Below are 27584 nucleotides of genomic sequence, written 5' to 3'. Positions count from 1 at the left end.
AGCATGGATTGATTTTTTTTCTTGTGAGGACCACTCTCTCGTTTCCACGCTGCCAGAGCGGAAAAAAAGCAGGCTTGTGCCAGCTTTTTGTGGGAAGAGACTGCTCAACTATCGGTCTCTGCTCAAAGTCAGGGAGACAGATGGTCAGAGAATCAACCCTACACTTCAAAGGAAATGATGCACAGTTATGACCATTAACGAAAGATGGGACCCTCGCACTTCTTTCTGAGGCTGCTTGGAACGTTATTATTCCCTTTTTTTGTCCTGCTATTATCAATCTCCTGTGAATTTCGTGGAGCTGTTTTCCTTCTCTACCCTGCTGTTTTTCCCTTGCTGCCAATATATGCTTATTTCAATGATTTGAACTGCTGCTTTCCCTTTCTCCTTTTCTGCGCAGCTTTTGCATTGGTTTCAATCTCCAGTTCCTTAGCAGTTGCAAGAACTTTTTTCCTGATTTTCATGTTGGTCTGTAAACCAAAAATACCTCTGATACTGGTGCAATATAGTCATTGAACTCAGGGTTGTGATGTCTAGAGTTTAAATAAAACATATGCCATGGACCGTTGGTGGTATAGTGGTGAGCATAGCTGCCTTCCAAGCAGTTGACCCGGGTTTGATTCCCGGCCAACGCAGTGCTAATATTTATACATTAAGCAAGCTGTAGCAATTCTATCGCAATATGTTAAAAAAAAGAGAAATATCTTGACCAGATTACTCAGCTATTAGATAAATAATAAACAAAGACATAGGCAGGCATCCCAAAAGCCCCGTCTGCGACTTTCTATGTCCTGAAATTTTTATATTTTACAAACAGCAGTCACCACTCACAACTGCTGGTAATAAATGGGCTGCAGGGGGGCAGGCAATGAAACTGCTAAGCCCTTCTGCCCGACCAGCCTTTAGAACTGCAGCATCTCTGCAGTAAAAAGTGTTTCAGGTCAATATCTCTCCCCTGGAAAAAATGTGCGAGACCCACCACCGAAAAATGTGGCAAAAGTCCCCAACATTTTCTGCATATTTGTGCTCTTACCTGAAAGCAGCGCCACCTTGTGGTCATCGCAGGCAACTGCAGCATACAACCAAATTTATCCGAGAGCAAGGTGAAAGAAACCCAAGGGAACAGCCCCTGTCTGCAGCAGGAAGGTTGGCTGCTTCGAATGGACAGAACTTCCAGTCCTAAGTCCACTCACGTCCCGAACGCTCATACTTGGCAAGCCCTCACCGGGTGCACCTCTGGCTCCCAGGTAAGGCCAAAACCTGAGCATGGTAGCGCAGGATCACAGAGAAGGAGCGGGTGGGGGTGCTTCTGTCTTGACAAAGGCGTGACATGGCTAGTGACTGAGAGGGCCTTGACTTTCCCCTATGACTGACTGTGAGAGGGGAAGGCGAAGATTTTCTGCACCCAGCATGCCTTGTGACATTCTTAGGCAAATGAGGTGAGAGCCCTGCCAGAATAGCTCCAGCGATCCCATGCCACTCCTCTGAAGGCTCCTGATCTGCATAACCACAGCATTTTGAACAGGAAGCAGAGTGGCGCAGCGGAAGCGTGCTGGGCCCATAACCCAGAGGTCGATGGATCTAAACCATCCTCTGCTAGCATGGATTGATTTTTTTTCTTGTGGGGACCACTCTCTTGTTTCCACGCTGCCAGAGCGGAAAACAGCAGGCTTGTGCCAGCTTTTTGTGGGAAGAGACTGCTCAACTATCGGTCTCTGCTCAAAGTCAGGGAGACAGATGGTCAGAGAATCAACCCTACACTTCAAAGGAAATGATGCACAGTTATGACCATTAAAGAAAGATGGGACCCTCGCACTTCTTTCTGAGCCTGCTTGGAACGTTATTATTCCCTTTTTTTGTCCTGCTATTATCAATCTCCTGTGAATTTCGTGGAGCTGTTTTCTTTCTCTACCCTGCTGTTTTTCCCTTGCTGCCAATATATGCTTATTTCAATGATTTGAACTGCTGCTTTCCGTTTCTCCTTTTCTGCGCAGCTTTTGCATTGGTTTCAAACTCCAGTTCCTTAGCAGTTGCAAGAACTTTTTTCCTGATTTTCATGTTGGTCTGTAAACCAAAAATACCTCTGATACTGGTGCAATATAGTCATTGAACTCAGGGTTGTGATGTCTAGAGTTTAAATAAAACATATGCCATGGACCGTTGGTGGTATAGTGGTGAGCATAGCTGCCTTCCAAGCAGTTGACCCGGGTTTGATTCCCGGCCAACGCAGTGCTAATATTTATACATTAAGCAAGCTGTAGCAATTCTATCGCAATATGTTAAAAAAAAGAGAAATATCTTGACCAGATTACTCAGCTATTAGATAAATAATAAACAAAGACATAGGCAGGCATCCCAAAAGCCCTGTCTGCGACTTTCTATGTCCTGAAATTTTTATATTTTACAAACAGCAGTCACCACTCACAACTGCTGGTAATAAATGGGCTGCAGGGGGGCAGGCAATGAAACGGCTAAGCCCTTCTGCCCGACCAGCCTTTAGAACTGCAGCATCTCTGCAGTAAAACGTGTTTCAGGTCAATATCTCTCCCCTGGAAAAAATGTGCGAGACCCACCACCGATAAATGTGGCAAAAGTCCCCAACATTTTCTGCATATTTGTGCTCTTACCTGAAAGCAGCGCCACTTGTAGTCATCGCAGGCAACTGCAGCATACAACCAAATTTATCCGAGAGCAAGGTGAAAGAAACCCAAGGGAACAGCCCCTGTCTGCAGCAGGAAGGTTGGCTGCTTTGAATGGACAGAACTTCCAGTCCTAAGTCCATTCACGTCCCGAACGCTCCCAAACGCTCATACCGGGCAAGCCCTCACCGGGTGCACCTCTGGCTCCCAGGTAAGGCCAAAACCTGAGCATGGTAGCGCAGGATCACAGAGAAGGAGCGGGTGGGGGTGCTTCTGTCTTGACAAAGACGTGACATGGCTAGTGACTGAGAGGGCCTTGACTTTCCCCTATGACTGACTGTGAGAGGGGAAGGCGAAGATTTTCTGCACCCAGCATGCCTTGTGACATTCTTAGGCAAATGAGGTGAGAGCCCTGCCAGAATAGCTCCAGCGATCCCATGCCACTCCTCTGAAGGCTCCTGATCTGCATAACCACAGCATTTTGAACAGGAAGCAGAGTGGCGCAGCGGAAGCGTGCTGGGCCCATAACCCAGAGGTCAATGGATCGAAACCATCCTCTGCTAGCATGGATTGATTTTTTTTCTTGTGAGGACCCCTCTCTCGTTTCCACGCTGCCAGAGTGGAAAACAGCAGGCTTGTGCCAGCTTTTTGTGGGAAGAGACTGCTCAACTATCGGTCTCTGCTCAAAGTCAGGGAGACAGATGGTCAGAGAATCAACCCTACACTTCAAAGGAAATGATGCACAGTTATGACCATTAACGAAAGATGGGACCCTCGCACTTCTTTCTGAGGCTGCTTGGAACGTTATTATTCCCTTTTTTTGTCCTGCTATTATCAATCTCCTGTGAATTTCGTGGAGCTGTTTTCCTTCTCTACCCTGCTGTTTTTCCCTTGCTGCCAATATATGCTTATTTCAATGATTTGAACTGCTGCTTTCCCTTTCTCCTTTTCTGCGCAGCTTTTGCATTGGTTTCAATCTCCAGTTCCTTAGCAGTTGCAAGAACTTTTTTCCTGATTTTCATGTTGGTCTGTAAACCAAAAATACCTCTGATACTGGTGCAATATAGTCATTGAACTCAGGGTTGTGATGTCTAGAGTTTAAATAAAACATATGCCATGGACCGTTGGTGGTATAGTGGTGAGCATAGCTGCCTTCCAAGCAGTTGACCCGGGTTTGATTCCCGGCCAACGCAGTGCTAATATTTATACATTAAGCAAGCTGTAGCAATTCTATCGCAATATGTTAAAAAAAAGAGAAATATCTTGACCAGATTACTCAGCTATTAGATAAATAATAAACAAAGACATAGGCAGGCATCCCAAAAGCCCCGTCTGCGACTTTCTATGTCCTGAAATTTTTATATTTTACAAACAGCAGTCACCACTCACAACTGCTGGTAATAAATGGGCTGCAGGGGGGCAGGCAATGAAACTGCTAAGCCCTTCTGCCCGACCAGCCTTTAGAACTGCAGCATCTCTGCAGTAAAAAGTGTTTCAGGTCAATATCTCTCCCCTGGAAAAAATGTGCGAGACCCACCACCGAAAAATGTGGCAAAAGTCCCCAACATTTTCTGCATATTTGTGCTCTTACCTGAAAGCAGCGCCACCTTGTGGTCATCGCAGGCAACTGCAGCATACAACCAAATTTATCCGAGAGCAAGGTGAAAGAAACCCAAGGGAACAGCCCCTGTCTGCAGCAGGAAGGTTGGCTGCTTCGAATGGACAGAACTTCCAGTCCTAAGTCCACTCACGTCCCGAACGCTCATACCGGGCAAGCCCTCACCGGGTGCACCTCTGGCTCCCAGGTAAGGCCAAAACCTGAGCATGGTAGCGCAGGATCACAGAGAAGGAGCGGGTGGGGGTGCTTCTGTCTTGACAAAGGCGTGACATGGCTAGTGACTGAGAGGGCCTTGACTTTCCCCTATGACTGACTGTGAGAGGGGAAGGCGAAGATTTTCTGCACCCAGCATGCCTTGTGACATTCTTAGGCAAATGAGGTGAGAGCCCTGCCAGAATAGCTCCAGCGATCCCATGCCACTCCTCTGAAGGCTCCTGATCTGCATAACCACAGCATTTTGAACAGGAAGCAGAGTGGCGCAGCGGAAGCGTGCTGGGCCCATAACCCAGAGGTCGATGGATCTAAACCATCCTCTGCTAGCATGGATTGATTTTTTTTCTTGTGGGGACCACTCTCTTGTTTCCACGCTGCCAGAGCGGAAAACAGCAGGCTTGTGCCAGCTTTTTGTGGGAAGAGACTGCTCAACTATCGGTCTCTGCTCAAAGTCAGGGAGACAGATGGTCAGAGAATCAACCCTACACTTCAAAGGAAATGATGCACAGTTATGACCATTAAAGAAAGATGGGACCCTCGCACTTCTTTCTGAGCCTGCTTGGAACGTTATTATTCCCTTTTTTTGTCCTGCTATTATCAATCTCCTGTGAATTTCGTGGAGCTGTTTTCTTTCTCTACCCTGCTGTTTTTCCCTTGCTGCCAATATATGCTTATTTCAATGATTTGAACTGCTGCTTTCCGTTTCTCCTTTTCTGCGCAGCTTTTGCATTGGTTTCAATCTCCAGTTCCTTAGCAGTTGCAAGAACTTTTTTCCTGATTTTCATGTTGGTCTGTAAACCAAAAATACCTCTGATACTGGTGCAATATAGTCATTGAACTCAGGGTTGTGATGTCTAGAGTTTAAATAAAACATATGCCATGGACCGTTGGTGGTATAGTGGTGAGCATAGCTGCCTTCCAAGCAATTGACCCGGGTTTGATTCCCGGCCAACGCAGTGCTAATATTTATACATTAAGCAAGCTGTAGCAATTCTATCGCAATATGTTAAAAAAAAGAGAAATATCTTGACCAGATTACTCAGCTATTAGATAAATAATAAACAAAGACATAGGCAGGCATCCCAAAAGCCCAGTCTGCGACTTTCTATGTCCTGAAATTTTTATATTTTACAAACAGCAGTCACCACTCACAACTGCTGGTAATAAATGGGCTGCAGGGGGGCAGGCAATGAAACGGCTAAGCCCTTCTGCCCGACCAGCCTTTAGAACTGCAGCATCTCTGCAGTAAAAAGTGTTTCAGGTCAATATCTCTCCCCTGGAAAAAATGTGCGAGACCCACCACCGATAAATGTGGCAAAAGTCCCCAACATTTTCTGCATATTTGTGCTCTTACCTGAAAGCAGCGCCACTTGTAGTCATCGCAGGCAACTGCAGCATACAACCAAATTTATCCGAGAGCAAGGTGAAAGAAACCCAAGGGAACAGCCCCTGTCTGCAGCAGGAAGGTTGGCTGCTTCGAATGGACAGAACTTCCAGTCCTAAGTCCACTCACGTCCTGAACGCTCCCAAACGCTCATACGGGGCAAGCCCTCACCGGGTGCACCTCTGGCTCCCAGGTAAGGCCAAAACCTGAGCATGGTAGCGCAGGATCACAGAGAAGGAGCGGGTGGGGGTGCTTCTGTCTTGACAAAGACGTGACATGGCTAGTGACTGAGAGGGCCTTGACTTTCCCCTATGACTGACTGTGAGAGGGGAAGGCGAAGATTTTCTGCACCCAGCATGCCTTGTGACATTCTTAGGCAAATGAGGTGAGAGCCCTGCCAGAATAGCTCCAGCGATCCCATGCCACTCCTCTGAAGGCTCCTGATCTGCATAACCACAGCATTTTGAACAGGAAGCAGAGTGGCGCAGCGGAAGCGTGCTGGGCCCATAACCCAGAGGTCGATGGATCGAAACCATCCTCTGCTAGCATGGATTGATTTTTTTTCTTGTGAGGACCCCTCTCTCGTTTCCACGCTGCCAGAGTGGAAAACAGCAGGCTTGTGCCAGCTTTTTGTGGGAAGAGACTGCTCAACTATCGGTCTCTGCTCAAAGTCAGGGAGACAGATGGTCAGAGAATCAACCCGACACTTCAAAGGAAATGATGCACAGTTATGACCATTAAAGAAAGAAGGGACCCTCGCACTTCTTTCTGAGCCTGCTTGGAACGTTATTATTCCCTTTTTTTGTCCTGCTATTATCAATCTCCTGTGAATTTTGTGGAGCTGTTTTCTTTCTCTACCCTGCTGTTTTTCCCTTGCTGCCAATATATGCTTATTTCAATTATTTGAACTGCTGCTTTCCCTTTCTCCTTTTCTGCGCAGCATTTGCATTGGTTTCAATCTCCAGTTCCTTAGCAGTTGCAAGAACTTTTTTCCTGATTTTCATGTTGGTCTGTAAACCAAAAATACCTCTGATACTGGTGCAATATAGTCATTGAACTCAGGGTTGTGATGTCTAGAGATTAAAAAAAACATATGCCACGGAGCGTTGGTGGTATAGTGGTGAGCATAGCTGCCTTCCAAGCAGTTGACCCGGGTTCGATTCCTGGCCAACGCAGTGCTAATATTTATACATTAAGCAAGCTGTAGCTATTCTATCGCAATATGTTAAAAAAAAGAGAAATATCTTGACCAGATTACTCAGCTATTAGATAAATAATAAACAAAGACATAGGCAGGCATCCCAAAAGCCCTGTCTGCGACTTTCTATGTCCTGAAATTTTTATATTTTACAAACAGCAGTCACCACTCACAACTGCTGCTAATAAATGGGCTGCAGGGGGCAGGCAATGAAACGGCTAAGCCCTTCTGCCCGACCAGCCTTTAGAACTGCAGCATCTCTGCAGTAAAAAGTGTTTCAGGTCAATATCTCTCCCCTGGAAAAAATGTGTGAGACCCACCACTGATAAATGTGGCAAAAGTCCCCAACATTTTCTGCATATTTGTGCTCTTACCTGAAAGCAGCGCCACCTTGTAGTCATCGCAGGCAACTGCAGCATACAACCAAATTTATCCGAGAGCAAGGTGAAAGAAACCCAAGGGAACAGCCCCTGTCTGCAGCAGAAAGGTTGGCTGCTTCGAATGGACAGAACTTCCAGTCCTAAGTCCACTCACGTCCCGAACGCTCCCAAACGCTCATACCGGGCAAGCCCTCACCGGGTGCACCTCTGGCTCCCAGGTAATGCCAAAACCTGAGCATGGTAGCGCAGGATCACAGAGAAGGAGCGGGTGGGGGTGCTTCTGTCTTGACAAAGGCGTGACATGGCTAGTGACTGAGAGGGCCTTGACTTTCCCCTATGACTGAGTGTGAGAGGGGAAGGTGAAGATTTTCTGCACCCAGCATGCCTTGTGACATTCTTAGGCAAATGAGGTGAGAGCCCTGCCAGAATAGCTCCAGCGATCCCATGCCACTCCTCTGAAGGCTCCTGATCTGCATAACCATAGCATTTTGAGCAGGAAGCAGAGTGGCGCAGCAGAAGCGTGCTGGGCCCATAACCCAGAGGTCGATGGATCGAAACCATCCTCTGCTAGCATGGATTGATTTTTTTTCTTGTGAGGACCACTCTCTCGTTTCCACGCTGCCAGAGCGGAAAAAAGCAGGCTTGTGCCAGCTTTTTGTGGGAAGAGACTGCTCAACTATCGGTCTCTGCTCAAAGTCAGGGAGACAGATGGTCAGAGAATCAACCCTACACTTCAAAGGAAATGATGCACAGTTATGACCATTAACGAAAGATGGGACCCTCGCACTTCTTTCTGAGGCTGCTTGGAACGTTATTATTCCCTTTTTTTGTCCTGCTATTATCAATCTCCTGTGAATTTCGTGGAGCTGTTTTCTTTCTCTACCCTGCTGTTTTTCCCTTGCTGCCAATATATGCTTATTTCAATGATTTGAACTGCTGCTTTCCCTTTCTCCTTTTCTGCACAGCTTTTGCATTGGTTTCAATCTCCAGTTCCTTAGCAGTTGCAAGAACTTTTTTCCTGATTTTCATGTTGGTCTGTAAACCAAAAATACCTCTGATACTGGTGCAATATAGTCATTGAACTCAGGGTTGTGATGTCTAGAGTTTAAAAAAAACATATGCCACGGAGCGTTGGTGGTATAGTGGTGAGCATAGCTGCCTTCCAAGCAGTTGACCCGGGTTCGATTCCCGGCCAACGCAGTGCTAATATTTATACATTAAGCAAGCTGTAGCTATTCTAACGCAATATGTTAAAATAAAGAGAAATATCTTGACCAGATTACTCAGCTATTAGATAAATAATAAACAAAGACATAGGCAGGCATCCCAAAAGCCCCGTCTGCGACTTTCTATGTCCTGAAATTTTTATATTTTACAAACAGCAGTCACCACTCACAACTGCTGGTAATAAATGGGCTGCAGGGGGGCAGGCAATGAAACGGCTAAGCCCTTCTGCCCGACCAGCCTTTAGAACTGCAGCATCTCTGCAGTAAAAAGTGTTTCAGGTCAATATCTCTCCCCTGGAAAAAATGTGCGAGACCCACCACCGATAAATGTGGCAAAAGTCCCCAACATTTTCTGCATATTTGTGCTCTTACCTGAAAGCAGCGCCACCTTGTAGTCATCGCAGGCAACTGCAGGATACAACCAAATTTATCCGAGAGCAAGGTGAAAGAAACCCAAGGGAACAGCCCCTGTCTGCAGCAGGAAGGTTAGCTGCTTTGAATGGATAGAACTTCCAGTCCTAAGTCCACTCACGTCCCGAACGCTCCCAAACGCTCATACCGGGCAAGCCCTCACCGGGTGCACCTCTGGCTCCCAGGTAAGGCCAAAACCTGAGCATGGTAGCGCAGGATCACAGAGAAGGAGCGGGTGGGGGTGCTTCTGTCTTGACAAAGACGTGACATGGCTAGTGACAGAGAGGGCCTTGACTTTCCCCTATGACTGACTGTGAGAGGGGAAGGCGAAGATTTTCTGCACCCAGCATGCCTTGTGACATTCTTAGGCAAATGAGGTGAGAGCCCTGCCAGAATAGCTCCAGCGATCCCATGCCACTCCTCTGAAGGCTCCTGATCTGCATAACCACAGCATTTTGAACAGGAAGCAGAGTGGCGCAGCGGAAGCGTGCTGGGCCCATAACCCAGAGGTCAATGGATCGAAACCATCCTCTGCTAGCATGGATTGATTTTTTTTCTTGTGAGGACCCCTCTCTCGTTTCCACGCTGCCAGAGTGGAAAACAGCAGGCTTGTGCCAGCTTTTTGTGGGAAGAGACTGCTCAACTATCGGTCTCTGCTCAAAGTCAGGGAGACAGATGGTCAGAGAATCAACCCTACACTTCAAAGGAAATGATGCACAGTTATGACCATTAACGAAAGATGGGACCCTCGCACTTCTTTCTGAGGCTGCTTGGAACGTTATTATTCCCTTTTTTTGTCCTGCTATTATCAATCTCCTGTGAATTTCGTGGAGCTGTTTTCCTTCTCTACCCTGCTGTTTTTCCCTTGCTGCCAATATATGCTTATTTCAATGATTTGAACTGCTGCTTTCCCTTTCTCCTTTTCTGCGCAGCTTTTGCATTGGTTTCAATCTCCAGTTCCTTAGCAGTTGCAAGAACTTTTTTCCTGATTTTCATGTTGGTCTGTAAACCAAAAATACCTCTTATACTGGTGCAATATAGTCATTGAACTCAGGGTTGTGATGTCTAGAGTTTAAATAAAACATATGCCATGGACCGTTGGTGGTATAGTGGTGAGCATAGCTGCCTTCCAAGCAGTTGACCCGGGTTTGATTCCCGGCCAACGCAGTGCTAATATTTATACATTAAGCAAGCTGTAGCAATTCTATCGCAATATGTTAAAAAAAAGAGAAATATCTTGACCAGATTACTCAGCTATTAGATAAATAATAAACAAAGACATAGGCAGGCATCCCAAAAGCCCCGTCTGCGACTTTCTATGTCCTGAAATTTTTATATTTTACAAACAGCAGTCACCACTCACAACTGCTGGTAATAAATGGGCTGCAGGGGGGCAGGCAATGAAACTGCTAAGCCCTTCTGCCCGACCAGCCTTTAGAACTGCAGCATCTCTGCAGTAAAAAGTGTTTCAGGTCAATATCTCTCCCCTGGAAAAAATGTGCGAGACCCACCACCGAAAAATGTGGCAAAAGTCCCCAACATTTTCTGCATATTTGTGCTCTTACCTGAAAGCAGCGCCACCTTGTGGTCATCGCAGGCAACTGCAGCATACAACCAAATTTATCCGAGAGCAAGGTGAAAGAAACCCAAGGGAACAGCCCCTGTCTGCAGCAGGAAGGTTGGCTGCTTCGAATGGACAGAACTTCCAGTCCTAAGTCCACTCACGTCCCGAACGCTCATACCGGGCAAGCCCTCACCGGGTGCACCTCTGGCTCCCAGGTAAGGCCAAAACCTGAGCATGGTAGCGCAGGATCACAGAGAAGGAGCGGGTGGGGGTGCTTCTGTCTTGACAAAGGCGTGACATGGCTAGTGACTGAGAGGGCCTTGACTTTCCCCTATGACTGACTGTGAGAGGGGAAGGCGAAGATTTTCTGCACCCAGCATGCCTTGTGACATTCTTAGGCAAATGAGGTGAGAGCCCTGCCAGAATAGCTCCAGCGATCCCATGCCACTCCTCTGAAGGCTCCTGATCTGCATAACCACAGCATTTTGAACAGGAAGCAGAGTGGCGCAGCGGAAGCGTGCTGGGCCCATAACCCAGAGGTCGATGGATCTAAACCATCCTCTGCTAGCATGGATTGATTTTTTTTCTTGTGGGGACCACTCTCTTGTTTCCACGCTGCCAGAGCGGAAAACAGCAGGCTTGTGCCAGCTTTTTGTGGGAAGAGACTGCTCAACTATCGGTCTCTGCTCAAAGTCAGGGAGACAGATGGTCAGAGAATCAACCCTACACTTCAAAGGAAATGATGCACAGTTATGACCATTAAAGAAAGATGGGACCCTCGCACTTCTTTCTGAGCCTGCTTGGAACGTTATTATTCCCTTTTTTTGTCCTGCTATTATCAATCTCCTGTGAATTTCGTGGAGCTGTTTTCTTTCTCTACCCTGCTGTTTTTCCCTTGCTGCCAATATATGCTTATTTCAATGATTTGAACTGCTGCTTTCCGTTTCTCCTTTTCTGCGCAGCTTTTGCATTGGTTTCAATCTCCAGTTCCTTAGCAGTTGCAAGAACTTTTTTCCTGATTTTCATGTTGGTCTGTAAACCAAAAATACCTCTGATACTGGTGCAATATAGTCATTGAACTCAGGGTTGTGATGTCTAGAGTTTAAATAAAACATATGCCATGGACCGTTGGTGGTATAGTGGTGAGCATAGCTGCCTTCCAAGCAATTGACCCGGGTTTGATTCCCGGCCAACGCAGTGCTAATATTTATACATTAAGCAAGCTGTAGCAATTCTATCGCAATATGTTAAAAAAAAGAGAAATATCTTGACCAGATTACTCAGCTATTAGATAAATAATAAACAAAGACATAGGCAGGCATCCCAAAAGCCCAGTCTGCGACTTTCTATGTCCTGAAATTTTTATATTTTACAAACAGCAGTCACCACTCACAACTGCTGGTAATAAATGGGCTGCAGGGGGGCAGGCAATGAAACGGCTAAGCCCTTCTGCCCGACCAGCCTTTAGAACTGCAGCATCTCTGCAGTAAAAAGTGTTTCAGGTCAATATCTCTCCCCTGGAAAAAATGTGCGAGACCCACCACCGATAAATGTGGCAAAAGTCCCCAACATTTTCTGCATATTTGTGCTCTTACCTGAAAGCAGCGCCACTTGTAGTCATCGCAGGCAACTGCAGCATACAACCAAATTTATCCGAGAGCAAGGTGAAAGAAACCCAAGGGAACAGCCCCTGTCTGCAGCAGGAAGGTTGGCTGCTTCGAATGGACAGAACTTCCAGTCCTAAATCCACTCACGTCCTGAACGCTCCCAAACGCTCATACGGGGCAAGCCCTCACCGGGTGCACCTCTGGCTCCCAGGTAAGGCCAAAACCTGAGCATGGTAGCGCAGGATCACAGAGAAGGAGCGGGTGGGGGTGCTTCTGTCTTGACAAAGACGTGACATGGCTAGTGACTGAGAGGGCCTTGACTTTCCCCTATGACTGACTGTGAGAGGGGAAGGCGAAGATTTTCTGCACCCAGCATGCCTTGTGACATTCTTAGGCAAATGAGGTGAGAGCCCTGCCAGAATAGCTCCAGCGATCCCATGCCACTCCTCTGAAGGCTCCTGATCTGCATAACCACAGCATTTTGAACAGGAAGCAGAGTGGCGCAGCGGAAGCGTGCTGGGCCCATAACCCAGAGGTCGATGGATCGAAACCATCCTCTGCTAGCATGGATTGATTTTTTTTCTTGTGAGGACCCCTCTCTCGTTTCCACGCTGCCAGAGTGGAAAACAGCAGGCTTGTGCCAGCTTTTTGTGGGAAGAGACTGCTCAACTATCGGTCTCTGCTCAAAGTCAGGGAGACAGATGGTCAGAGAATCAACCCGACACTTCAAAGGAAATGATGCACAGTTATGACCATTAAAGAAAGAAGGGACCCTCGCACTTCTTTCTGAGCCTGCTTGGAACGTTATTATTCCCTTTTTTTGTCCTGCTATTATCAATCTCCTGTGAATTTTGTGGAGCTGTTTTCTTTCTCTACCCTGCTGTTTTTCCCTTGCTGCCAATATATGCTTATTTCAATTATTTGAACTGCTGCTTTCCCTTTCTCCTTTTCTGCGCAGCATTTGCATTGGTTTCAATCTCCAGTTCCTTAGCAGTTGCAAGAACTTTTTTCCTGATTTTCATGTTGGTCTGTAAACCAAAAATACCTCTGATACTGGTGCAATATAGTCATTGAACTCAGGGTTGTGATGTCTAGAGATTAAAAAAAACATATGCCACGGAGCGTTGGTGGTATAGTGGTGAGCATAGCTGCCTTCCAAGCAGTTGACCCGGGTTCGATTCCTGGCCCACGCAGTGCTAATATTTATACATTAAGCAAGCTGTAGCTATTCTATCGCAATATGTTAAAAAAAAGAGAAATATCTTGACCAGATTACTCAGCTATTAGATAAATAATAAACAAAGACATAGGCAGGCATCCCAAAAGCCCTGTCTGCGACTTTCTATGTCCTGAAATTTTTATATTTTACAAACAGCAGTCACCACTCACAACTGCTGCTAATAAATGGGCTGCAGGGGGCAGGCAATGAAACGGCTAAGCCCTTCTGCCCGACCAGCCTTTAGAACTGCAGCATCTCTGCAGTAAAAAGTGTTTCAGGTCAATATCTCTCCCCTGGAAAAAATGTGTGAGACCCACCACTGATAAATGTGGCAAAAGTCCCCAACATTTTCTGCATATTTGTGCTCTTACCTGAAAGCAGCGCCACCTTGTAGTCATCGCAGGCAACTGCAGCATACAACCAAATTTATCCGAGAGCAAGGTGAAAGAAACCCAAGGGAACAGCCCCTGTCTGCAGCAGAAAGGTTGGCTGCTTCGAATGGACAGAACTTCCAGTCCTAAGTCCACTCACGTCCCGAACGCTCCCAAACGCTCATACCGGGCAAGCCCTCACCGGGTGCACCTCTGGCTCCCAGGTAATGCCAAAACCTGAGCATGGTAGCGCAGGATCACAGAGAAGGAGCGGGTGGGGGTGCTTCTGTCTTGACAAAGGCGTGACATGGCTAGTGACTGAGAGGGCCTTGACTTTCCCCTATGACTGAGTGTGAGAGGGGAAGGTGAAGATTTTCTGCACCCAGCATGCCTTGTGACATTCTTAGGCAAATGAGGTGAGAGCCCTGCCAGAATAGCTCCAGCGATCCCATGCCACTCCTCTGAAGGCTCCTGATCTGCATAACCATAGCATTTTGAGCAGGAAGCAGAGTGGCGCAGCGGAAGCGTGCTGGGCCCATAACCCAGAGGTCGATGGATCGAAACCATCCTCTGCTAGCATGGATTGATTTTTTTTCTTGTGAGGACCACTCTCTCGTTTCCACGCTGCCAGAGCGGAAAAAAGCAGGCTTGTGCCAGCTTTTTGTGGGAAGAGACTGCTCAACTATCGGTCTCTGCTCAAAGTCAGGGAGACAGATGGTCAGAGAATCAACCCTACACTTCAAAGGAAATGATGCACAGTTATGACCATTAACGAAAGATGGGACCCTCGCACTTCTTTCTGAGGCTGCTTGGAACGTTATTATTCCCTTTTTTTGTCCTGCTATTATCAATCTCCTGTGAATTTCGTGGAGCTGTTTTCTTTCTCTACCCTGCTGTTTTTCCCTTGCTGCCAATATATGCTTATTTCAATGATTTGAACTGCTGCTTTCCCTTTCTCCTTTTCTGCACAGCTTTTGCATTGGTTTCAATCTCCAGTTCCTTAGCAGTTGCAAGAACTTTTTTCCTGATTTTCATGTTGGTCTGTAAACCAAAAATACCTCTGATACTGGTGCAATATAGTCATTGAACTCAGGGTTGTGATGTCTAGAGTTTAAAAAAAACATATGCCACGGAGCGTTGGTGGTATAGTGGTGAGCATAGCTGCCTTCCAAGCAGTTGACCCGGGTTCGATTCCCGGCCAACGCAGTGCTAATATTTATACATTAAGCAAGCTGTAGCTATTCTAACGCAATATGTTAAAATAAAGAGAAATATCTTGACCAGATTACTCAGCTATTAGATAAATAATAAACAAAGACATAGGCAGGCATCCCAAAAGCCCCGTCTGCGACTTTCTATGTCCTGAAATTTTTATATTTTACAAACAGCAGTCACCACTCACAACTGCTGGTAATAAATGGGCTGCAGGGGGGCAGGCAATGAAACGGCTAAGCCCTTCTGCCCGACCAGCCTTTAGAACTGCAGCATCTCTGCAGTAAAAAGTGTTTCAGGTCAATATCTCTCCCCTGGAAAAAATGTGCGAGACCCACCACCGATAAATGTGGCAAAAGTCCCCAACATTTTCTGCATATTTGTGCTCTTACCTGAAAGCAGCGCCACCTTGTAGTCATCGCAGGCAACTGCAGGATACAACCAAATTTATCCGAGAGCAAGGTGAAAGAAACCCAAGGGAACAGCCCCTGTCTGCAGCAGGAAGGTTAGCTGCTTTGAATGGATAGAACTTCCAGTCCTAAGTCCACTCACGTCCCGAACGCTCCCAAACGCTCATACCGGGCAAGCCCTCACCGGGTGCACCTCTGGCTCCCAGGTAAGGCCAAAACCTGAGCATGGTAGCGCAGGATCACAGAGAAGGAGCGGGTGGGGGTGCTTCTGTCTTGACAAAGACGTGACATGGCTAGTGACAGAGAGGGCCTTGACTTTCCCCTATGACTGACTGTGAGAGGGGAAGGCGAAGATTTTCTGCACCCAGCATGCCTTGTGACATTCTTAGGCAAATGAGGTGAGAGCCCTGCCAGAATAGCTCCAGCGATCCCATGCCACTCCTCTGAACGCTCCTGATCTGCATAACCACAGCATTTTGAGCAGGAAGCAGAGTGGCGCAGCGGAAGCGTGCTGGGCCCATAACCCAGAGGTCGATGGATCGAAACCATCCTCTGCTAGCATGGATTGATTTTTTTTCTTGTGAGGACCACTCTCTCGTTTCCACGCTGCCAGAGTGGAAAACAGCAAGCTTGTGCAAGCTTTTTGTGGGAAGAGACTGCTCAACTATCGGTCTCTGCTCAAAGTCAGGGAGACAGATGGTCAGAGAATCAACCCTACACTTCAAAGGAAATGATGCACAGTTATGACCATTAAAGAAAGATGGGACCCTCGCACTTCTTTCTGAGGCTGCTTGGAACGTTATTATTCCCTTTTTTTGTCCTGCTATTATCAATCTCCTGTGAATTTCGTGGAGCTGTTTTCTTTCTCTACCCTGCTGTTTTTCCCTTGCTGCCAATATATGCTTATTTCAATGATTTGAACTGCTGCTTTCCCTTTCTCCTTTTCTGCGCAGCTTTTGCATTGGTTTCAATCTCCAGTTCCTTAGCAGTTGCAAGAACTTTTTTCCTGATTTTCAGGTTGGTCTGTAAAGAAAAAATACCTCTGATACTGGTGCAATATAGTCATTGAACTCAGGTTTGTGATGTCTAGAGTTTAAAAAAAACATATGCCACAGAGCGTTGGTGGTATAGTGGTGAGCATAGCTGCCTTCCAAGCAGTTGACCCGGGTTTGATTCCCGGCCAACGCAGTGCTAATATTTATACATTAAGCAAGCTGTAGCTATTCTAACGCAATATGTTAAAAAAAAGAGAAATATCTTGACCAGATTACTCAGCTATTAGATAAATAATAAACAAAGACATAGGCAGGCATCCCAAAAGCCCCGTCTGCGACTTTCTATGTCCTGAAATTTTTATATTTTACAAACAGCAGTCACCACTCACAACTGCTGGTAATAAATGGACTGCAGGGGGGCAGGCAATGAAACGGCTAAGCCCTTCTGCCCGACCAGCCTTTAGAACTGCAGCATCTCTGCAGTAAAAAGTGTTTCAGGTCAATATCTCTCCCCTGGAAAAAATCTGCGAGACCCACCACCGATAAATGTGGCAAAAGTCCCCAACATTTTCTGCATATTTGTGCTCTTACCTGAAAGCAGCGCCACCTTGTAGTCATCGCAGGCAACTGCAGCATACAACCAAATTTATCCGAGAGCAAGGTGAAAGAAACCCAAGGGAACAGCCCCTGTCTGCAGCAGGAAGGTTGGCTGCTTCGAATGGACAGAACTTCCAGTCCTAAGTCCACTCACGCCCCGAACCCTCCCAAACGCTCATACAGGGCAAGCCCTCACCGGGTGCACCTCTGGCTCCCAGGTAAGGCCAAAACCTGAGCATGGTAGCGCAGGATCACAGAGAAGGAGCGGGTGGGGGTGCTTCTGTCTTGACAAAGGCGTGACATGGCTAGTGACTGAGAGGGCCTTGACTTTCCCCTATGACTGACTGTGAGAGGGGAAGGCGAAGATTTTCTGCACCCAGCATGCCTTGTGACATTCTTAGGCAAATGAGGTGAGAGCCCTGCCAGAATAGCTCCAGCGATCCCATGCCACTCCTCTGAAGGCTCCTGATCTGCATAACCACAGCATTTTGAACAGGAAGCAGAGTGGCGCAGCGGAAGCGTGCTGGGCCCATAACCCAGAGGTCGATGGATCGAAACCATCCTCTGCTAGCATGGATTGATTTTTTTTCTTGTGAGGACCACTCTCTTGTTTCCACGCTGCCAGAGCGGAAAACAGCAGGCTTGTGCCAGCTTTTTGTGGGAAGAGACTGCTCAACTATCGGTCTCTGCTCAAAGTCAGGGAGACAGATGGTCAGAGAATCAACCCTACACTTCAAAGGAAATGATGCACAGTTATGACCATTAAAGAAAGATGGGACCCTCGCACTTCTTTCTGAGCCTGCTTGTAACGTTATTATTCCCTTTTTTTGTCCTGCTATTATCAATCTCCTGTGAATTTCGTGGAGCTGTTTTCTTTCTCTACCCTGCTGTTTTTCCCTTGCTGCCAATATATGCTTATTTCAATGATTTGAACTGCTGCTTTCGCTTTCTCCTTTTCTGCGCAGCTTTTGCATTGGTTTCAATCTCCAGTTCCTTAGCAGTTGCAAGAACTTTTTTCCTGATTTTCATGTTGGTCTGTAAACCAAAAATACCTCTGATACTAGTGCAATATAGTCATTGAACTCAGGGTTGTGATGTCTAGAGTTTAAATAAAACATATGCCATGGACCGTTGGTGGTATAGTGGTGAGCATAGCTGCCTTCCAAGCAGTTGACCCGGGTTTGATTCCTGGCCAACGCAGTGCTAATATTTATACATTAAGCAAGCTGTAGCAATTCTATCGCAATATGTTAAAAAAAAGAGAAATATCTTGACCAGATTACTCAGCTATTAGATAAATAATAAACAAAGACATAGGCAGGCATCCCAAAAGCACCGTCTGCGACTTTCTATGTCCTGAAATTTTTATATTTTACAAACAGCAGTCACCACTCACAACTGCTGGTAATAAATGGGCTGCAGGGGGGCAGGCAATGAAACGGCTAAGCCCTTCTGCCCGACCAGCCTTTAGAACTGCAGCATCTCTGCAGTAAAAAGTGTTTCAGGTCAATATCTCTCCCCTGGAAAAAATGTGCAAGACCCACCACCGAAAAATGTGGCAAAAGTCCCCAACATTTTCTGCATATTTGTGCTCTTACCTGAAAGCAGCGCCACCTTGTAGTCATCGCAGGGAACTGCAGCATACACCCAAATTTATCCGAGAGCAAGGTGAAAGAAACCCAAGGGAACAGCCCCTGTCTGCAGCAGGAAGGTTGGCTGCTTCAAATGGACAGAACTTCCAGTCCTAAGTCCACTCACGTCCCGAACGCTCCCAAACGCTCATACCTGGCAAGCCCTCAGCGGGTGCACCTCTGGCTCCCAGGTAAGGCCAAAACCTGAGCATGGTAGCGCAGGATCACAGAGAAGGAGCGGGTGGGGGTGCTTCTGTCTTGACAAAGGCGTGACATGGCTAGTGACTGAGAGGGCCTTGACTTTCCCCTATGACTGACTGTGAGAGGGGAAGGTGAAGATTTTCTGCACCCAGCATGCCTTGTGACATTCTTAGGCAAATGAGGTGAGAGCCCTGCCAGAATAGCTCCAGCGATCCCATGCCACTCCTCTGAAGGCTCCTGATCTGCATAACCATAGCATTTTGAGCAGGAAGCAGAGTGGCGCAGCGGAAGCGTCTGGGCCCATAACCCAGAGGTCGATGGATCGAAACCATCCTCTGCTAGCATGGATTGATTTTTTTCTTGTGAGGACCACTCTCTCGTTTCCACGCTGCCAGAGCGGAAAAAAGCAGGCTTGTGCCAGCTTTTTGTGGGAAGAGACTGCTCAACTATCGGTCTCTGCTCAAAGTCAGGGAGACAGATGGTCAGAGAATCAACCCTACACTTCAAAGGAAATGATGCACAGTTATGACCATTAACGAAAGATGGGACCCTCGCACTTCTTTCTGAGGCTGCTTGGAACGTTATTATTCCCTTTTTTTGTCCAGCTATTATCAATCTACTGTGAATTTCGTGGAGCTGTTTTCTTTCTCTACCCTGCTGTTTTTCCCTTGCTGCCAATATATGCTTATTTCAATGATTTGAACTGCTGCTTTCCCTTTCTCCTTTTCGGCGCAGCTTTTGCATTGGTTTCAATCTCCAGTTCCTTAGCAGTTGCAAGAACTTTTTTCCTGATTTTCATGTTGGTCTGTAAACCAAAAATACCTCTGATACTGGTGCAATATAGTCATTGAACTCAGGGTTGTGATGTCTAGAGTTTAAAAAAAACATATGCCACGGAGCGTTGGTGGTATAGTGGTGAGCATAGCTGCCTTCCAAGCAGTTGACCCGGGTTCGATTCCCGGCCAACGCAGTGCTAATATTTATACATTAAGCAAGCTGTAGCTATTCTAACGCAATATGTTAAAAAAAGAGAAATATCTTGACCAGATTACTCAGCTATTAGATAAATAATAAACAAAGACATAGACAGGCATCCCAAAAGCCCCGTCTGCGACTTTCTATGTCCTGAAATTTTTATATTTTACAAACAGCAGTCACCACTCACAACTGGTGGTAATAAATGGGCTGCAGGGGGGCAGGCAATGAAACGGCTAAGCCCTTCTGCCCGACCAGCCTTTAGAACTGCAGCATCTCTGCAGTAAAAAGTGTTTCAGGTCAATATCTCTCCCCTGGAAAAAATGTGCGATACCCACCACCGATAAATGTGGCAAAAGTCCCCAACATTTTCTGCATATTTGTGCTCTTACCTGAAAGCAGCGCCACCTTGTAGTCATCGCAGGCAACTGCAGCATACAAACAAATTTATCCGAGAGCAAGGTGAAAGAAACCCAAGGGAAAAGCCCCTGTCTGCAGCAGGAAGGTTGGCTGCTTCGAATGGACAGAACTTCCAGTCCTAAGTCCACTCACGTCCCGAAAGCTCCCAAACGCTCATACCGGGTGCACCTCTGGCTCCCAGGTAAGGCCAAAACCTGAGCATGGTAGCGCAGGATCACAGAGAAGGAGCGGGTGGGGGTGCTTCTGTCTTGACAAAGGCGTGACATGGCTAGTGACTGAGAGGGCCTTGACTTTCCCCTATGACTGACTGTGAGAGTGGAAGGTGAAGATTTTCTGCACCCAGCATGCCTTGTGACATTCTTAGGCAAATGAGGTGAGAGCCCTGCCAGAATAGCTCCAGCGATCCCATGCCACTCCTCTGAAGGCTCCTGATCTGCATAACCACAGCATTTTGAACAGGAAGCAGAGTGGCGCAGCGGAAGCGTGCTGGGCCCATAACCCAGAGGTTGATGGATCGAAACCATCCTCTGCTAGCATGGATTGATTTTTTTTCTTGTGAGGACCACTCTCTCGTTTCCACGCTGCCAGAGTGGAAAACAGCAGGCTTGTGCCAGCTTTTTGTGGGAAGAGACTGCTCAACTATCGGTCTCTGCTCAAAGTCAGGGAGACAGATGGTCAGAGAATCAACCCGACACTTCAAAGGAAATGATGCACAGTTATGACCATTAAAGAAAGATGGGACCCTCGCACTTCTTTCTGAGCCTGCTTGGAACGTTATTATTCCCTTTTTTTGTCCTGCTATTATCAATCTCCTGTGAATTTCGTGGAGCTGTTTTCTTTCTCTACCCTGCTGTTTTTCCCTTGCTGCCAATATATGCTTATTTCAATGATTTGAACTGCTGCTTTCCCTTTCTCCTTTTCTGCGCAGCTTTTGCATTGGTTTCAATCTCCAGTTCCTTAGCAGTTGCAAGAACTTTTTTCCTGATTTTCATGTTGGTCTGTAAAGAAAAAATACCTCTGATACTGGTGCAATATAGTCATTGAACTCAGGTTTGTGATGTCTAGAGTTTTAAAAAAACATATGCCACAGAGCGTTGGTGGTATAGTGGTGAGCATAGCTGCCTTCCAAGCAGTTGACCGGGGTTTGATTCCCGGCCAACGCAGTGCTAATATTTATACATTAAGCAAGCTGTAGCTATTCTAACGCAATATGTTAAAAAAAAGAGAAATATCTTGACCAGATTACTCAGCTATTAGATAAATAATAAACAAAGACATAGGCAGGCATCCCAAAAGCCCCGTCTGCGACTTTCTATGTCCTGAAATTTTTATATTTTACAAACAGCAGTCACCACTCACAACTGCTGGTAATAAATGGACTGCAGGGGGGCAGGCAATGAAACGGCTAAGCCCTTCTGCCCGACCAGCCTTTAGAACTGCAGCATCTCTGCAGTAAAAAGTGTTTCAGGTCAATATCTCTCCCCTGGAAAAAATCTGCGAGACCCACCACCGATAAATGTGGCAAAAGTCCCCAACATTTTCTGCATATTTGTGCTCTTACCTGAAAGCAGCGCCACCTTGTAGTCATCGCAGGCAACTGCAGCATACAACCAAATTTATCCGAGAGCAAGGTGAAAGAAACCCAAGGGAACAGCCCCTGTCTGCAGCAGGAAGGTTGGCTGCTTCGAATGGACAGAACTTCCAGTCCTAAGTCCACTCACGTCCCAAACCCTCCCAAACGCTCGCCCTCACCGGGTGCACCTCTGGCTCCCAGGTAAGGCCAAAACCTGAGCATGGTAGCGCAGGATCACAGAGAAGGAGCGGGTGGGGGTGCTTCTGTCTTGACAAAGGCGTGACATGGCTAGTGACTGAGAGGGCCTTGACTTTCCCCTATGACTGACTGTGAGAGGGGAAGGCGAAGATTTTCTGCACCCAGCATGCCTTGTGACATTCTTAGGCAAATGAGGTGAGAGCCCTGCCAGAATAGCTCCAGCGATCCCATGCCACTCCTCTGAAGGCTCCTGATCTGCATAACCACAGCATTTTGAACAGGAAGCAGAGTGGCGCAGCTGAAGCGTGCTGGGCCCATAACCCAGAGGTCGATGGATCGAAACCATCCTGTGCTAGCATGGATTGATTTTTTTTCTTGTGAGGACCACTCTCTTGTTTCCACGCTGCCAGAGCGGAAAACAGCAGGCTTGTGCCTGCTTTTTGTGGGAAGAGACTGCTCAACTATCGGTCTCTGCTCAAAGTCAGGGAGACAGATGGTCAGAGAATCAACCCTACACTTCAAAGGAAATGATGCACAGTTATGACCATTAAAGAAAGATGGGACCCTCGCACTTCTTTCTGAGCCTGCTTGGAACGTTATTATTCCCTTTTTTTGTCCTGCTATTATCAATCTCCTGTGAATTTCGTGGAGCTGTTTTCTTTCTCTACCCTGCTGTTTTTCCCTTGCTGCCAATATATGCTTATTTCAATGATTTGAACTGCTGCTTTCCCTTTCTCCTTTCCTGCGCAGCTTTTGCATTGGTTTCAATCTCCAGTTCCTTAGCAGTTGCAAGAACTTTTTTCCTGATTTTCATGTTGGTCTGTAAACCAAAAATACCTCTGATACTGGTGCAATATAGTCATTGAACTCAGGGTTGTGATGTCTAGAGTTTAAAAAAACCATCTGCTATGGAGCGTTGGTGGTATAGTGGTGAGCATAGCTGCCTTCCAAGCAGTTGACCCGGGTTTGATTCCCGGCCAACGCAGTGCTAATATTTATACATTAAGCAAGCTGTAGCTATTCTATCGCAATATGTTAAAAAAAAGAGAAATATCTTGACCAGATTACTCAGCTATTAGATAAATAATAAACAAAGACATAGGCAGGCATCCCAAAAGCCCCGTCTGCGACTTTCTATGTCCTGAAATTTTTATATTTTACAAACAGCAGTCACCACTCACAACTGCTGGTAATAAATGGGCTGCAGGGGGGCAGGCAATGAAACGGCTAAGCCCTTCTGCCCGACCAGCCTTTAGAACTGCAGCATCTCTGCAGTAAAAAGTGTTTCAGGTCAATATCTCTCCCCTGGAAAAAATGTGCGAGACCCACCACCGATAAATGTGGCAAAAGTCCCCAACATTTTCTGCATATTTGTGCTCTTACCTGAAAGCAGCGCCACCTTGTAGTCATCGCAGGCAACTGCAGCATACAACCAAATTTATCCGAGAGCAAGGTGAAAGAAACCCAAGGGAAAAGCCCCTGTCTGCAGCAGGAAGGTTGGCTGCTTCGAATGGACAGAACTTCCAGTCCTAAGTCCACTCACGTCCCGAAAGCTCCCAAACGCTCATACCGGGCAAACCCTCACCGGGTGCACCTCTGGCTCCCAGGTAAGGCCAAAACCTGAGCATGGTAGCGCAGGATCACAGAGAAGGAGCGGGAGGGGGTGCTTCTGTCTTGACAAAGGCGTAACATGGCTAGTGACTGAGAGGGCCTTGACATTCCCCTATGACTGACTGTGAGAGGGGAAGGTGAAGATTTTCTGCACCCAGCATGCCTTGTGACATTCTTAGGCAAATGAGATGAGAGCCCTGCCAGAATAGCTCCAGCGATCCCATGCCACTCCTCTGAAGGCTCCTGATCTGCATAACCACAGCATTTTGAACAGGAAGCAGAGTGGCGCAGCGGAAGCGTGCTGGGCCCATAACCCAGAGGTCGATGGATCGAAACCATTCTCTGCTAGCATGGATTGATTTTTTTTCTTGTGAGGACCACTCTCTCGTTTCCACGCTGCCAGAGTGGAAAACAGCAGGCTTGTGCCAGCTTTTTGTGGGAAGAGACTGCTCAACTATCGGTCTCTGCTCAAAGTCAGGGAGACAGATGGTCAGAGAATCAACCCGACACTTCAAAGGAAATGATGCACAGTTATGACCATTAAAGAAAGATGGGACCCTCGCACTTCTTTCTGAGCCTGCTTGGAACGTTATTATTCCCTTTTTTTGTCCTGCTATTATCAATCTCCTGTGAATTTCGTGGAGCTGTTTTCTTTCTCTACCCTGCTGTTTTTCCCTTGCTGCCAATATATGCTTATTTCAATTATTTGAACTGCTGCTTTCCCTTTCTCCTTTTCTGCGCAGCATTTGCATTGGTTTCAATCTCCAGTTCCTTAGCAGTTGCAAGAACTTTTTTCCTGATTTTCATGTTGGTCTGTAAACCAAAAATACCTCTGATACTGGTGCAATATAGTCATTGAACTCAGGGTTGTGATGTCTAGAGTTAAAAAAAAACATATGCCACGGAGCGTTGGTGGTATAGTGGTGAGCATAGCTGCCTTCCAAGCAGTTGACCTGGGTTCGATTCCCGGCCAACGCAGTGCTAATATTTATACATTAAGCAAGCTGTAGCTATTCTATCGCAATATGTTAAAAAAAAGAGAAATATCTTGACCAGATTACTCAGCTATTAGATAAATAATAAACAAAGACATAGGCAGGCATCCCAAAAGCCCCGTCTGCGACTTTCTATGTCCTGAAATTTTTATATTTTACAAACAGCAGTCACCACTCACAACTGCTGGTAATAAATGGGCTGCAGGGGAGAAGGCAATGAAATGGCTAAGCCCTTCTGCCCGACCAGCCTTTAGAACTGCAGCATCTCTGCAGTAAAAAGTGTTTCAGGTCAATATCTCTCCCCTGGAAAAAATGTGCGAGACCCACCACCGATAAATGTGGCAAAAGTCCCCAACATTTTCTGCATATTTGTGCTCTTACCTGAAAGCAGCGCCACCTTGTAGTCATCGCAGGCAACTGCAGCATACAACCAAATTTATCCGAGAGCAAGGTGAAAGAAACCCAAGGGAACAGCCCCTGTCTGCAGCAGGAAGGTTGGCTGCTTCGAATGGACAGAACTTCCAGTCCTAAGTCCACTCACGTCCTGAACGCTCCCAAACGCTCGCCCTCACCGGGTGCACCTCTGGCTCCCAGGTAAGGCCAAAACCTGAGCATGGTAGCGCAGGATCACAGAGAAGGAGCGGGTGGGGGTGCTTCTGTCTTGACAAAGGCGTGACATGGCTAGTGACTGAGAGGGCCTTGACTTTCCCCTATGACTGACTGTGAGAGGGGAAGGTGAAGATTTTCTGCACCCAGCATGCCTTGTGACATTCTTAGGCAAATGAGGTGAGAGCCCTGCCAGAATAGCTCCAGCGATCTCATGCCACTCCTCTGAAGGCTCCTGATCTGCATAACCATAGCATTTTGAGCAGGAAGCAGAGTGGCGCAGCGGAAGCGTGCTGGGCCCATAACCCAGAGGTCGATGGATCGAAACCATCCTCTGCTAGCATGGATTGATTTTTTTTCTTGTGAGGACCACTCTCTCGTTTCCACGCTGCCAGAGCGGAAAAAAGCAGGCTTGTGCCAGCTTTTTGTGGGAAGAGACTGCTCAACTATCGGTCTCTGCTCAAAGTCAGGGAGACAGATGGTCAGAGAATCAACCCTACACTTCAAAGGAAATGATGCACAGTTATGACCATTAACGAAAGATGGGACCCTCGCACTTCTTTCTGAGGCTGCTTGGAACGTTATTATTCCCTTTTTTTGTCCTGCTATTATCAATCTCCTGTGAATTTTGTGGAGCTGTTTTCTTTCTCTACCCTGCTGTTTTTCCCTTGCTGCCAATATATGCTTATTTAAATGATTTGAACTGCTGCTTTCCCTTTCTCCTTTTCTGCGCAGCTTTTGCATTGGTTTCAATCTCCAGTTCCTTAGCAGTTGCAAGAACTTTTTTCCTGATTTTCATGTTGGTCTGTAAACCAAAAATACCTCTGATACTGGTGCAATATAGTCATTGAACTCAGGGTTGTGATGTCTAGAGTTTAAAAAAAACATACGCCAACGAGCGTTGGTGGTATAGTGGTGAGCATAGCTGCCTTCCAAGCAGTTGACCCGGGTTCGATTCCTGGCCAACGCAGTGCTAATATTTATACATTAAGCAAGCTGTAGCTATTCTAACGCAATATGTTAAAAAAAAGAGAAATATCTTGACCAGATTACTCAGCTATTAGATAAATAATAAACAAAGACATAGGCAGGCATCCCAAAAGCCCCGTCTGCGACTTTCTATGTCCTGAAATTTTTATATTTTACAAACAGCAGTCACCACTCACAACTGCTGGTAATAAATGGGCTGCAGGGGGGCAGGCAATGAAACGGCTAAGCCCTTCTGCCCGACCAGCCTTTAGAACTGCAGCATCTCTGCAGTAAAAAGTGTTTCAGGTCAATATCTCTCCCCTGGAAAAAATGTGCGAGACCCACCACCGATAAATGTGGCAAAAGTCCCCAACATTTTCTGCATATTTGTGCTCTTACCTGAAAGCAGCGCCACCTTGTAGTCATCGCAGGCAACTGCAGCATACAACCAAATTTATCCGAGAGCAAGGTGAAAGAAACCCAAGGGAACAGCCCCTGTCTGCAGCAGGAAGGTTGGCTGCTTCAAATGGACAGAACTTCCAGTCCTAAGTCCACAACGCTCCCAAACGCTCATACCGGGCAAGCCCTCACCGGGTGCACCTCTGGCTCCCAGGTAAGGCCAAAACCTGAGCATGGTAGCGCAGGATCACAGAGAAGGAGCGGGTGGGGGTGCTTCTGTCTTAACAAAGGCGTGACATGGCTAGTGACTGAGAGGGCCTTGACTTTCCCCTATGACTGACTGTGAGAGTGGAAGGTGAAGATTTTCTGCACCCAGCATGCCTTGTGACATTCTTAGGCAAATGAGGTGAGAGCCCTGCCAGAATAGCTCCAGCGATCCCATGCCACTCCTCTGAAGGCTCCTGATCTGCATAACCATAGCATTTTGAGCAGGAAGCAGAGTGGCGCAGCGGAAGCGTGATGGGCCCATAACCCAGAGGTCGATGGATCGAAACCATCCTCTGCTAGCATGGATTGATTTTTTTTCTTGTGAGGACCACTCTTTCGTTTCCACGCTGCCAGAGCGGAAAAAAGCAGGCTTGTGCCAGCTTTTTGTGGGAAGAGACTGCTCAACTATCGGTCTCTGCTCAAAGTCAGGGAGACAGATGGTCAGAGAATCAACCCTACACTTCAAAGGAAATGATGCACAGTTATGACCATTAACGAAAGATGGGACCCTCGCACTTCTTTCTGAGGCTGCTTGAAACGTTATTATTCCATTTTTTTGTCCTGCTATTATCAATCTCCTGTGAATTTCGTGGAGCTGTTTTCTTTCTCTACCCTGCTGTTTTTCCCTTGCTGCCAATATATGCTTATTTCAATGATTTGAACTGCTGCTTTCCCTTTCTCCTTTTCTGCGCAGCTTT

At 46.8% G+C, this 27584-nt stretch overlaps 6 non-coding genes across 6 annotated transcripts; all 6 read left to right on the top strand.

The window, feature by feature from the left end:
- Window positions 1-8557: 8557 nt before the first annotated feature.
- TRNAG-UCC (transfer RNA glycine (anticodon UCC)) lies at window positions 8558-8629 on the top strand. Its single transcript has one exon. It is a non-coding gene; the product is annotated as a tRNA-Gly (tRNA).
- A 6332-nt stretch (window positions 8630-14961) lies between these two features.
- On the top strand, window positions 14962-15033 carry TRNAG-UCC (transfer RNA glycine (anticodon UCC)). The gene has a single exon. It is a non-coding gene; the product is annotated as a tRNA-Gly (tRNA).
- A 1532-nt stretch (window positions 15034-16565) lies between these two features.
- TRNAG-UCC (transfer RNA glycine (anticodon UCC)) lies at window positions 16566-16637 on the top strand. Its single transcript has one exon. It is a non-coding gene; the product is annotated as a tRNA-Gly (tRNA).
- A 3134-nt stretch (window positions 16638-19771) lies between these two features.
- On the top strand, window positions 19772-19843 carry TRNAG-UCC (transfer RNA glycine (anticodon UCC)). Its single transcript has one exon. It is a non-coding gene; the product is annotated as a tRNA-Gly (tRNA).
- Window positions 19844-22952: 3109 nt separating this feature from the next.
- TRNAG-UCC (transfer RNA glycine (anticodon UCC)) lies at window positions 22953-23024 on the top strand. The gene has a single exon. It is a non-coding gene; the product is annotated as a tRNA-Gly (tRNA).
- A 1532-nt stretch (window positions 23025-24556) lies between these two features.
- Window positions 24557-24628, top strand: TRNAG-UCC (transfer RNA glycine (anticodon UCC)). Its single transcript has one exon. It is a non-coding gene; the product is annotated as a tRNA-Gly (tRNA).
- Window positions 24629-27584: the final 2956 nt, after the last annotated feature.

This window comes from Pleurodeles waltl, unplaced genomic scaffold, assembly GCF_031143425.1.
Source record: "Pleurodeles waltl isolate 20211129_DDA unplaced genomic scaffold, aPleWal1.hap1.20221129 scaffold_69, whole genome shotgun sequence".
NCBI lineage: Eukaryota > Metazoa > Chordata > Amphibia > Caudata > Salamandridae > Pleurodeles > Pleurodeles waltl.
This window is presented reverse-complemented; position numbering and strand designations above follow the sequence as displayed.